We start from the raw sequence: 12400 nt of genomic DNA, 5'->3' as shown, positions 1-12400 counted from the left end.
GATTTATGGAAGACATTCTGGCTCATCCTTCCTGAAGAGTGGGTCTCCATGCAAACAATCCCAGTACCGATGACGACACACAGGGAGGGATGAACGCCGTCCGCTGCCCTATGAGCAGCCCCACTTCCACATTACAGAGCAACTCCCTTCTCACTGCATTCACCCTGAAGAGTCCTTTGGTCCTTAAATCAAGTTCCAGGCTGATTTGTATGCTGTAACGGTGATACTCACCGTCTGGCTATAACCAGATCCAAACACCAAATGGTGAACTTGTTTGAGAAAGTGCAGTTTTGTGAGCAACAGTAGAAGGGAAAATGTTAATAAAGGGCAGTCTGCTGAACGGAGGTTAAATACTTTCATACTTCTCAGCTAACCCAGAAACTTCCCTGAATTCTCATTAAAATTTTTTTTTAAAGTTCTCTGTAATCTGATGTTTTACCTCATTAAATGCTGCAATTTGAGAAGCAAGAAAAGGACGAGTTGAAAATTGGCACCTGGTTCAGGTCACTGAGTTGTTACTCTGTGCCTGGTTCCCCTGTCAGGGAGGGCTTAGCAGAATGATGGGGAACCAACGAGGCAGGGTTCGAGATTTCCTGGGGCCTCTCTCAGTCCCAATCCACAATAGTCCTTCTGGGCCTTTGCTCCATAATTCTCCACAGCTGCTCAGGACCATTACGTTCTGCCCCCTGACGTTCGGGGATCTGCCGCCATGTTGGTTTTTGAAGCCTGGTTAAAAAACTGAGAAATCCAGAAGCGGTCAGTACCTCTTCTTTGGAAGTATTTGATTTCCTTTCTCTCTGTCCCTGACTCATTTTCTCCTTACCCTTCTATACTTCTACTGTTATTTCTTCTTTGAGTTTTTTTTTTTCCCTTCTTCAGTGACAATACTGAAATTTCTAGTAAGAAAATATGGACCAGAGACACCTGGCTGGCTCATTCGGTGGAGCGTGAGACTCTTGATCTCAAGGTTGTAAATTCGACCCCCACGTTGAACGTAGAGATTGCTTACAAATAAATTCTTTAAAAAAAAAAATGGACCAATTTTAAAAAGTAACTAGTGTAATATACCCAAAACTACTGAATTGTACACCTTAAGTAGGTGAATTGTGTGTCATGGAAGTTATATCTCAATAAAGCTATTTTGTTGTTTTTTTAAAATAATAATATTTTTTTAAAAATTTATTTGAAAGGGAGAGAGAGCACAAGTAGACAGAGCAGCAGGCAGAGGGAGAGGGAGAAGCAGACTCTGGGCTGAGCAGGGAGCCTGACGTGGGGCTCAATCCCAGGACCCTAGGATCATGACCTGAGCCGAAGGCAGTTGCTTAACCCACTGAGCCACCCAGGCGACGCTGTTTTTGTTCTTTTAAAGAAAAGTAGGAACTACAATCTGGTTCAGTGGGATACAGAAGCTGTATTTGCATAGCAGGGTTGGTAAGACTGGGTAATCACTAGCGACGTCCTCAAGTGAAGACCGGGTGGCAGACTCACTCACTTGAGAGTAGCAGCTGCTCTCCTGTCTTTCTTCCAAGGGCAAAAATGGCAGATGAGTTTGAACTTCTGGCCAAAACTGGGCAGGGAGTGGGGGTGTGTGTCCTGTGTACAGAGTACATTTATATAGGGGACAATCTTTTTCTTTTTTTAAGATTTTATTTACTCATTTGAGAGACAGTGAGCAAGAGAGAGAGCACACGAGCAGGGACAGAGGGAGAAGCAGGCTCCCCGCTGAACAGGGAGCCCAACCTGGGGCTCGATCCCAGAATCCTGGGATCATGATCTGAGCTGAATGCTGACACTTAACCAACTGAGCCACCCAGGCGCCCCTAGCGGACACTCTTTCTACTGCCACATAAAGTCCCATCTCCTAAGTATCCCTGTGTTTGGAATCTCAAAGGTTAAATTCAAGTAACCAAGGCTTGCCTTTCTCAGAACTAGCAGGTTAAAAGGTATATGACTCATAATTTGTCAGGGACAATTTGCTTTTATCTGTCTTTTTCCTTATTGACATCACTTCCCCTGCCTATCCATATCTCAGAGGTGGCTGTGGGATTTGGCAACACAAGCACAACCATGTAAAGCAAAGTTTTACAGTCTCTCGTTTGAGTGTGGTGGCCGTACTCGAAGAGAAGTCTCAAGGCTCACCTACGTTACCCCCAGCTTCCACGCACCACCTGCCCCAGAGCCGCACACACTCTCAGCTCTGTATAGGAAATTCACCACTTTATGGCCCCACATAAAAGTGCCATTCTGAATAAACACAAAGGCAATCAAAGGCTCTCGAGCTGTTGGTCTTAAATATCAGTCATGCTTCATCGCAGGCATACAAGACCTGTTCCTTGCATGATATCATCATATAAAGAGTGAGGGCCTTAGGGGCATCTTAATGAGGTGATAATGAGGAAGAAAATGTTCTGGTTTGGGGGGGGGGCTGCTGGTATTCACCAAAATGTTCAAAGTAGGTTTAATCTTACATTGGACTTTTTTGCTATACAGTATTTACAAAGAAGAGGGAGAGAAATGAAGATGGCATTGAGGTAGGGGTGTATAAGTGTGTGTGTGTGTGTGTGTGTGTGTGTGTGTGTGTGTGTGTTTTGAATCTTTCTTAATCTGCCTTTCATTACTCTTGAAGATCTGCCCAAAATATCATAAGGCTTTTCTTTAGATACAGATTACCCAAGTCCTAGAGCAATGGCTCCAAAGAGCTTCCTTTTCCAATATCCAGTGTTCTTTTTGCTCCCTTCCTCTGCATTTATGCTGTCTTCCTTGCCGTATTATGCCATTGCTGTTTTTGCTTTGTTTTCTAAGATGCCATTTGTTACTCTTGAAGACCTGCCATTATTTCAAAATCTTTTCTCTTTACATGATCCATCATGAAGCAATACGGTGAGCGAGCTTCCTACTTGGCTGTACAGATGGTCTTTATTCTCCCTTCCTCCTTTTTTCTTTTCAAACACTTGGAATAATCAGACAGTTGAGAAAGTTCTTTGAAATGGGAAGTAACAAACTTTGCCCCAGTGTTTTAACCTCTTTGAGGGAAGAAAGATAGTCTAGAAACCAAGGTGGCATTATCGTTACTACTGAATAAGAACAATATGTGAGTAAAATCATTCATTCATTCATTTGTAACTTAAATATTCCTCTGGAAGCATGCGAGGTCTTATTTATGTTGAATGCCCAAAATTACCTGGGGCACCTGGGTGGCTCAGTTGGTTAAGTGTCTGACTCTTGATTTCACTCAGGTCATGATCTTAGTTAGGGTCGTGAGATCGAGCCTGGGGTTGTTCCACAGGGAACATGGAGCCTGCTTAAGAATCTCTCTTAAGGGGCGCCTGGGTGGCTCAGTGGGTTAAAGCCTCTGCCTTTGGCTCAGGTCATGGTCTCAGGGTCCTGGGATCGAGCCCCACATCAGGCTCTCTGCTCAGCAGTGAGCCTGCTTCCTCCTCTCTCTCTGCCTGCCTGACTGTAGTCTCTGTCTGTCAAATAAATAAATAAAATATTTTTAAAAATAAAAAAATTTTTTAAAAATTTAAAAAAAAGAATCTCTCTTAACCTCTCCCTTTTCCCCTCCCCTGCCTACAGGCATGCTCTCCCTCGCTCTCAAAAAAAAAATTATGTTTGCTCTAAGTCTTCACTCAGTTTTCTAACATGTTTCCCCAGTATTTTTTTTTTCAAGTGATTCTCCTATCCAAAGAATTTCAAAGTTCTTTTAGTCATGTTCATGAATCAGTTTTTGATTTTGCTCTCTTGCTGCCATTGGCAGTTAATTCAGTCCACAGTCAACCATCTGTCCGTCTGTCCATCATCCATCCATTCATCCATCCATGCATACATCCATCTGCCCATTCATTCAGCAAATACTGAGCAGGAGCTAGGTACTCGGGGAGGTGGCTAGCTAGGGATACAGTGGTAAGTCAGGATATCCACCCTCTGAGAGGAGATAGTCTGGGGAGGGATATAGACAAAGAAACAGACAACCGTCTAACAGTGTCAGGTCCAGTGCAGAGCTCACTGAGAGCACAAAGGAGAAGATGGCCAAAGGAAACTGCTGGCCAGAAAATCTCAGAGGGAAATACTATCTACACCGAGACCTAAAGAATAAGAAGAAGGAGGAGGGACAGAGGTGTGATATTTTTTCAGAAAAAAAAAGAAATTCCACAGATGTATGCACTACTTTACTGAGCACAGGAATTCACCTTGCTGAGCCCTGAATCTCCTAAGTAATGACAGATTTTCACAGAATTTTCATAGACGGAAAATGGATTTGGAGACAAAAAGTCCTCAGTGACTTAGGACAATTTGCTTAAACTTTTTGGGGCCTCATTTGTAATAAGAGCAAAATAATAATTCCTAGCCTACCATGTTGTTGGAACAATTACATGTGTTACAGGCAAAGTCCCCAGCACAGGAGAGGCTGTTGCAAATGGCAGATTTTATTATCATGAGAAGCACAAAAACATATCTTGGTTCTTAAGGGTGGAGGTAGGGTTGGGGTATGCACGGGGAAGCTTTTAAAGAGAAAAAAAAAAAAAAAAAGCAAGGACAAATAAACAAACACACCCAGACTCTATCCCATGAGATTCTGAGTCACTAGGTCTGGGGTGGGTCACTAGCATCTGGAATTTTCTAAAAGCTCCATAGGTGATTCTGGTATTAAGCTGTGGTTGTGAACTGCTGCCTACTTTCATTCTATAGCTGCCATTTTAAGTACGTTAAAACCACAACTGAGAACATAGTAACTATGATTTAAAGTAACTATTAAAACAGAGTTGCAACAGCCTGCTGATGACCAGCCACCGGCCTCCCTGGGTAATTGACAAGGGACTTAGGAATCAGTGAAAGTGGAACTGCAGAATTTCTCAGGCTCTTAGAAATGCTGTCTGCAGAAATGTCTGGCTTGAGTCAGAGTGGAATTCAGCTGTCCTATTTCTCTTGACTGACCACCATAACCCTGTGGTAATTGATCTAGTAAATTAGTAACTCATATCATACAGCAGCTTAAACTTTCTGGAGTTCACCATTCCTTGCTGAAAATAGACATCTGGCGGTAGAATTTCCAGCATAACCAATAAAAAGGAATTCAGACAGTCGTTTGCTCGTGAAGTCTCAATATTTCAATTCCGAGTCTGAAATCTCAGTTGTTGAGGGTGGAATTCTCAACAGTGTGTTTGTAAACGTTCCCTGAATGGAGGGCGTCCTGGTTCTTTGTCTCTGATTCACTTCCTCCCTGGCAGATAATACAAAGGCAATATTGCTGAAGTTGAGATTTGCCTAGAACATGGGGAGGGAGAATTCACTACCTACAGCTTGCTGGAAAAATGTCAGGAATTAGCGAATTTTGATCTTCAGAGGTGGCTTTGTTGCTCTGGAGAGAGAATAAGATGAGACTAAATATTCTTTTTAAATTTTTTTTAATATATTTATGTACTTTTTAAAATCAGCTCTAATCCAATGTGGGGCTTGAACTCACAATCCCAAGATTAAGAGTTGCATGTTGTACTGATTCAATCAGCCTGTCACCCCAAGAGGAGACTAAGTATTCCTTTTTTTTTAAGATTTATCTATTTATTTTAGAGAGAGAGTGCAGAGGGAGGGCAGAGGAATAGGGAGAGAGAGAGAATCTCAAGCCGACTCCCCATTGAGTGAGGACCCCCCTCCCACCTCCAAGGATGCTGGGATCGATCCCATGACCCTGAGATCGTGACCTGAGCTGAAATCAAGAGTCGGATGCTCAAATGACTGAGCCACCCAGGTGCCTTGAAACGAAATGTTCTTGATTTGACCTGATCATTCTGGAAAAGAATAAGCCTAGTGTATAATTATCCAAATATGGTCTAAGGAACCTCCCTGAGGATCAGTTGAGGGAAACCTGCACACCATCCCAGCCTCACCCGATCTGAATTTCTAGGGGGTGAGGGCCAAAACCTCTCGGGTGATTTTTATAGTCACAATCACCTTATGACAAAAAGGTGAAAATCTCTTGTACACGTGTATTTTGCCACCGTGGAATTCCATCCCTGCATTTAGATTCCCACAGAGAAATCCCATTCGCTTTTTAGTCTTCAGTTTCCCTTTTTATAAACGGCACTAATACGTATAATAATTAAAAGGGGACTTTTAATTCCTGTCCTTCTTAACCTCAAAAACCAAATACGAAAATATTCTGAAAACTAAAAATGCACAGTCCTTTCATTAAAGTCATTTTCTAGACGATGGATCTGCAGGTCAAGGTGCCTAGCTAACTTTTTTTTTTTTTTTTTCTGGCCAAATGCTCACCAGACTTCTTAATTTGGCTGTTTTTATGTTTATTCAGAAGGAGGAGGACGTTTCCATACCCGGTGAGCCATCTAGCCCTAAGCATAAAGACGATGGTTCTGAGGTTGCAAAGACACAGAGATCACTCAATCCCTCACCCATCAATCTGGAGCTGCATAATTCACATCTAGACCTGCTACCGAAGATGGGGGACCAGTTCCTGAATCTGTTCCCTGAAGCCTATTATGTTATCCACATCCCGGAAGCAGCTTTATCCAGAGCTTTCTCAAACCAAAGCCGTGTCCGCTATCTCTAACTGCTTGCCTGCTGAGATTTTTTTTTTTTCCTTTTCTTTTACTGGCAAATAAAAACCTGTCTGTAGAGTAAGCCAACGTGATGCATTTTTGACAGTCCTTTCCTAATATTCTAATCTCTCAGGCCCCAGACATGAGTCTTCAATAGAGGTGGAAAGGCGTTGTCTCAAGTTTAATTGATATATAAGAACCCTCTATTATCTGCCTTCTGTTATCCATCTGAGACTTCTGTCTAAGTAAGCAGGGGGGCTGTCTCCTTCACAAGCTGCATTCCTTGGCAGTCTCCGAAGTGTATACAGGGCCGCTGGAGCTGGGGTGATGCCCAAGTAGGCCTGCGCACGGCTGCCCTCGAGGTCCGTCACCTGCGATCTCTGCAGGGCTTTTCTGGGGCACAATCCTCTGGGTGTCCGTCCAGTTTTTGTTTTTGTTTTTACTTTGAATAGATCTGTTTTCTAGCTCTGGGGGAAAGAGCCACGGATGACAGGATCGTGGAAAGTCCTTATTGACCAGGGTAGGAAATGAGGAAAGACTGGGGGAGAGGGACGAGAAAGGGAAGAGGGAGAGAAGGAGACCCAAGGTTTAACCTCTTTGGAGATTAGTGATTCCCCAGGGCTAAAAAGTGGCCTCACCTGCATTCTGCTCATCTGCCCACTCATTCATTGCGTTCATTTGTTCCCAGGCACGGTGTGGGGGGGTGGTGGTTGTGGGCGTGCTCTGTGGCCTCCTCAGATGGAAGTTGCTTAGCACACTACCACAGCCTGGGTTTGTAGCCATAGTGTTTAAGAGCTGGGGAAGTTTTCCTTGGGCTTTGTTTGGGAGAACAAAGGACCAGGAGACAAATCCTGCTGAAGCAACAGGGCAAGAAAATCCAGTTCCACCTGGCTCCTCCTTGAACAGGCTCCCACCCCTTCAGGGGCAGATGGGGGCAGTCAGAGCCCCTAACCACTGCTTTGGCAAGGAAAATCCTGGAGTCATTTGATCCAGGCTTTCAGAGCTGCATTTTACCAGGAACAAGAAGGTGCCCTCCAGGAGTTAACCCTTTCGTTCTCGAGGACAGGATGGAAACCATTCAAGGTACTGAAAAGTCATGTTGTATGAACTTGGAAACAACCATGAGGATGTGATGATGGTAATGGTTTGTGGCTCTCATTCATTCGGCCTCTGCCATGGGAGGCACTATGCTGCATGTTTAACTTGTATGAGTTCCTTGCGTCCTCACAACGTGTGAGGTAGATACTGTTATTATCCCCATTGTACAGATTAGAAAACTGAGGGTCACAAATGTTAAGAATCTTCTTCAAAGTCATCCCACTGGTAGGTAGTAGAGCTGGGCCAGTATGTGTATATCTTCTTTCTCCATTCCTTTCATTCACAGGAATTATAAAATAAGTTGTGCATACTTCTACTCAAAGCATTCCATGTAGCTCCTACTCTATGTCCTTCTGGGTCAGATTATCTGGTAGTTCTCTGTGTCTGGTCTGATTAGACTGTCTTGGTCCCAGAAGTCTTCAAGTTTCCTGTGCTAACTAGTGAAGGGGGTACAAAGGAAATGTGAGCCTGAGGATTCTTTTGGCCAGTGTCTCGAGGCCACCCAAGGACCACCTAGCTTTTTATCCCTGAAAACTCAAGGACTCGAGATCCCAGTGGGGTAGGCACAGGCAGTGAGTGACAGGGATGAAAGAACAGATAAGGACAACAGAAGAAACACAAAGGAAACCCATGAGAGTTAAGGAGAAAGCAAAGGTCGTCCTGATTACCAGCATGACATTTTTTCAAATTCTTCAGTGGTGACCAAGTCCTGCTCTCTCAAAGAGGGAGGAGGAGCAACCCGAAGGTCTTTAGAGCCACATCTGGGAAACCAGGCTAGGGACAGAGGTCAGAGATGCCTTCACATGGTAAACAAAATGAAACAAAACAAAACCCATGACAACTGATGAGTTTTTAGGGAATTGTGGAACATGACACAACTCTGGAATGAATGTCTTACTTCCTTTGAAAGAACAGTTTCTACCTAGATGTTTCTACATGGGTGTCTCTGTTAACAAATCGAATGTAAGACTTCCTTATTCCATCCTCTTTGGGTGCTTGCCTCCCAAGCAGCCATCTGAGTACCTGGAGTTGAACAGACACTCGCTAAAGATGTATGGTTGAAATGACGAGCACAACACTTACGTCGGACAGGGATTGAGTTTGGGAGAAAACAGAGCAGCCCAGGAGGACATAGGAGTACCAGTGGGCAGGCAGCAATGGCTACACCACTGATTAGGGTGGTAGAAAAGGGAAGAATGGATGGTCTTGGTTGAAAAGTCTAACCACGTAGAAAGAAGTGTCAGGTAAGAACTCTAAATCTGGAGAATGAAGCCAGATTATAAACCAGAAGTCAAAACAGAGAAAAGGCCAGGATTGGTGCCTGAATATCAAGGAAGGATCCAGGCATTACCGCATGTTGGGAAGCATCTAGGCTTTGGAGTTAGATAAACTGAGATTGAAATCCTTCTTCCACTACTTAATGGCCTGAACTTTGGTTTAGTTATTCCTATCTGCAAAGAAAAAGTCATAAAGCCAATCTTATGCTGATTTTTGCTGTATAAGTAAGTATCTTAATAATAGAGTAGCCTAAAACAACAGCTGTTTTAGTATATCTTGCCATTCTAGGCGGGACATGGCTTGGCGATTCTTCTGTTCCATGTGGCATCAGTTGAGGACACGTGGTGGGATACAGCTGGCTGGTAGTCTGCTCTGGAGGTTCTTAATGACATCATCACATGTGTGGGGACTTAGCAAGCATGATTGGGAGACTGGCCTCAGCTGGAATTGTCAAACCGAGCACATACACCAGGACTTTCAACATGGTGGTCTTAGGATAATCAAATTTCTTCCATGGCTCCAGCGAACAAAGAGAAAGCTGCACTACTTTTTAAGACTGAGCCTTTCACTGTGTTCTGTTGGTTAAAATACTCATAACCTTACCCAGATGCAAGAGAGAGAGAGAAGAGAGTAAGAGAGAGACATAGATCCCACCTCTTTTAAAAAAAAAAAATACTAATGAATCATTGTATTTAAGAGAAAAATCAGATTGTTATTGTTTACGCATACACCTTCACAAATTATTGTTGAGCTCAATGGTTATGCAACTTTATATATTAAATATAAGCAAAAGGACCAGTTACAAAAGAACAACCCCATCTCTTGATGGAAAAAGGATTAAAGAATTTGCAGCCATGTTGTAAAGTCCATATAGTACATCAGGGTAAAGATTAAATGGAAAACATTTAGCACAATGTCTGATACACAGTAGGTGCTTATAATATTAGTGTGTCTTCCTCATCTTCTGCTCACAGGAGAAGAAAAATCTAAGTGTATGATGTGGATTTTATAACAAGAGGAGCTGTACCAGGTTAGGATGTTTTAGTCAGAAGTAACAGAACATTTACATAAAGTGCCTTAAACAATAAGATCTTCTATTACCTTATATGACAAACCAGTTGGAGTCAGAGTGATGCCAGGGTTGGTCATTTAGTTGCTCAATGATATCTTTAACGAAGCAGGTCATTCCCATTTTTCATTTTATTATCCTCAGCCTGTGAACTCACCTTCTTCTGTGAGATTCCCCTCATAGTCTCAAGATGGCAGCTACAGTTCTGGGAGTCTTATGAGCGTGAGGGCATCCTCCAAGCTCTGTATTCCTTCTCATGAGCAAGGAAAACTTTTGGAGAGGCTCCCCAGCAGACATTCCCTCACATCTCATTGGTTCAAGTCCAAACCATTCATTTGGCAAGAAGGATGAGACCACCATGATTTGCTTAGATCAGTCAAACTTCAAGGTCCTGGGGCTAGGAGAATTCCAACTTTCCTGATAAGCTGTAATCACTGGGGTAAGGTGAACAAAATCAGGTTTGTTCTTATCCAGAAAGATAGGTGAGAATATATTGTGCAGATAGCCAAAAGTGCCCTCTACCATGCACCCCATGGTTTATTCATCTTACTCTTTGTTCTCTACATGGCCCACCATGTGGGAGGGCACCAGTCATGGCTCAGAGCTTGACCATGTTCTTGGAGGATGTTGGAGGTCATTCTCTTAGATATTGCTGACAGGAAAAAGAATGAGGGGGAGGAGGATGCAAAGATATGAGGAGAAATCCAGACCCAAAATATCTGAGACACTGGGTCTGAACCAAGCCAGTAGAATAGAAACTTTAAAAGGCGAGGGACTAGACTTTAGTGTGATCATCACTGTTAGCCGTCTTTTAATTATTCTGGATGAGGCCAAAACTGGCATTAGTATATAGGTAGAAATTATCTCCACCTTTATAGAAGACAAATATTGAAAAAGAGGAAGGCTGACCTTCTGGCCCCATTTTCTTGGAATGGAACCTGAAATCTCTGGATGGCAGCTACTGAAAGTCTCTTGGGAACTTCTGAACTTAAATGATAGGAATCAATTTACTGTCCCTTTACCTGGTTCCCAATTGCCTCTAGAATAAAGACCAAAATCCCCAACTCGGTCTCTGAGGTCTTGTGTGTTCTAGCCAGGGCCCTAGAGCATAGTTGTATAGGTGGCCAATGAACAAGAGTGCTTGGCTGAGAGGTAAGTGAGGGCTGAAATCCCAGCCTTCACTCCAGTTGCCAAGCTATGCACCCCCAGGTCTTTGTGGGCTCAGAGGGGTTGCCTCAAGTAGTGTTATTGGGCTTCTAGCAAGTTCTGGATCTAGCACTTGCTCCCTTTTCCATTCTCAGCTTGCAGAATAGTACTCCAAGTTGTGCTCTTTTCCACTGACTTTCTCATAGTTCCTCATACATACTGTTATCCACAACGACAGAACAAACCACCCCAATACTCAGTGGCTTAAAGCAGTGACAATATTTGTTTTGATCACCAATGTGCAATTTGGGCAGGGGCTGGTGGGGGCAATTCATCTCTGTTCCGCTTGACATCAGCTCCAGAGGTTCAAATCATCTGAAGACTCATTTACTCGCATAATTAGAGGGTGATGCTCTTTGCCAGCTGGGCCATCAGCTGGGACTTTCCATGTGGCTGCATGGCTGCCCGATAGCATGGTGGCTAGGCCCCAAGGGAGCCAGGTGGAAGATTTTTAGATTTAGTCTTGGAAGTCATATGGCCTCATCTCTGTTGTAGTCACAGGCCCATCAAAATTTAAGAAGAAACAAAGACCCCACATCTTCATGGGTGAGTATCAGGATCAAATTGTAAGAAAAGCTGTGGGATACCCCATAGTGATATGGTGATCATTAAAAAATACAATCTGACACACACACCTTCTTCCTCAGGCCACAGGGCCTTTGCACATTCTATTTCCTCTACCTGCAACATCCGTTCCATCTTCCCCTCGTTAATGCCTACTTATCCCTTATATCTCAGATAAGTCATCATTTCTTCAGGAAAGACTTCCCAAACTCCCTGACCAGGTCAGTTCCCCCAGTTTATGATTTCTGATTCTAGTTACAGTTATATCTTATATATGTGCTTATATAAATATATATGTGCATATATATATATATATACATAAATACATTTATACACATATATATACATAGATGTGTATGTGGACAGACAGACACACACATACACATGAATGTCCATCTCTCAGCTAGATGGTAAGCCCCCCATAAAGAGGAACTGCTGAGTTTGGTTTTGCCCATCACTCTATCATCAGTGGCTAGTATACAGCAGACGCTCATACATCTATTAAATGAAAAAAATGCAGATACCAAAGGCTGGATTTGGGACTCCCTTGGGCTGGGCTATGATTTGCTGATGGCTGTGTTACCCCTGGGGCGGAACTCTTAAATCCAGGAAAAAGAGAGAAACAGAGAAA

The 12400-nt window shown here is 43.2% G+C and overlaps 1 long non-coding RNA gene across 1 annotated transcript; it reads left to right on the top strand.

The window, feature by feature from the left end:
• The first annotated feature begins 282 nt into the window (after positions 1 to 282).
• LOC116879249 lies at positions 283 to 7065 on the top strand. The gene is made up of 3 exons (XR_004384986.1): positions 283 to 292; positions 2547 to 2549; positions 6979 to 7065. It is a non-coding gene; the product is annotated as an uncharacterized LOC116879249 (long non-coding RNA).
• The last annotated feature ends 5335 nt before the right edge of the window (positions 7066 to 12400 follow it).

The sequence above is a fragment of the Lontra canadensis genome, unplaced genomic scaffold, assembly GCF_010015895.1.
Source record: "Lontra canadensis isolate GAN:19392208 unplaced genomic scaffold, GSC_riverotter_1.0 scaffold3, whole genome shotgun sequence".
Taxonomy (NCBI): domain Eukaryota; kingdom Metazoa; phylum Chordata; class Mammalia; order Carnivora; family Mustelidae; genus Lontra; species Lontra canadensis.
Note: the sequence above shows the minus strand (reverse complement) of the source record. Positions and strands in the feature narration are given on the sequence as shown.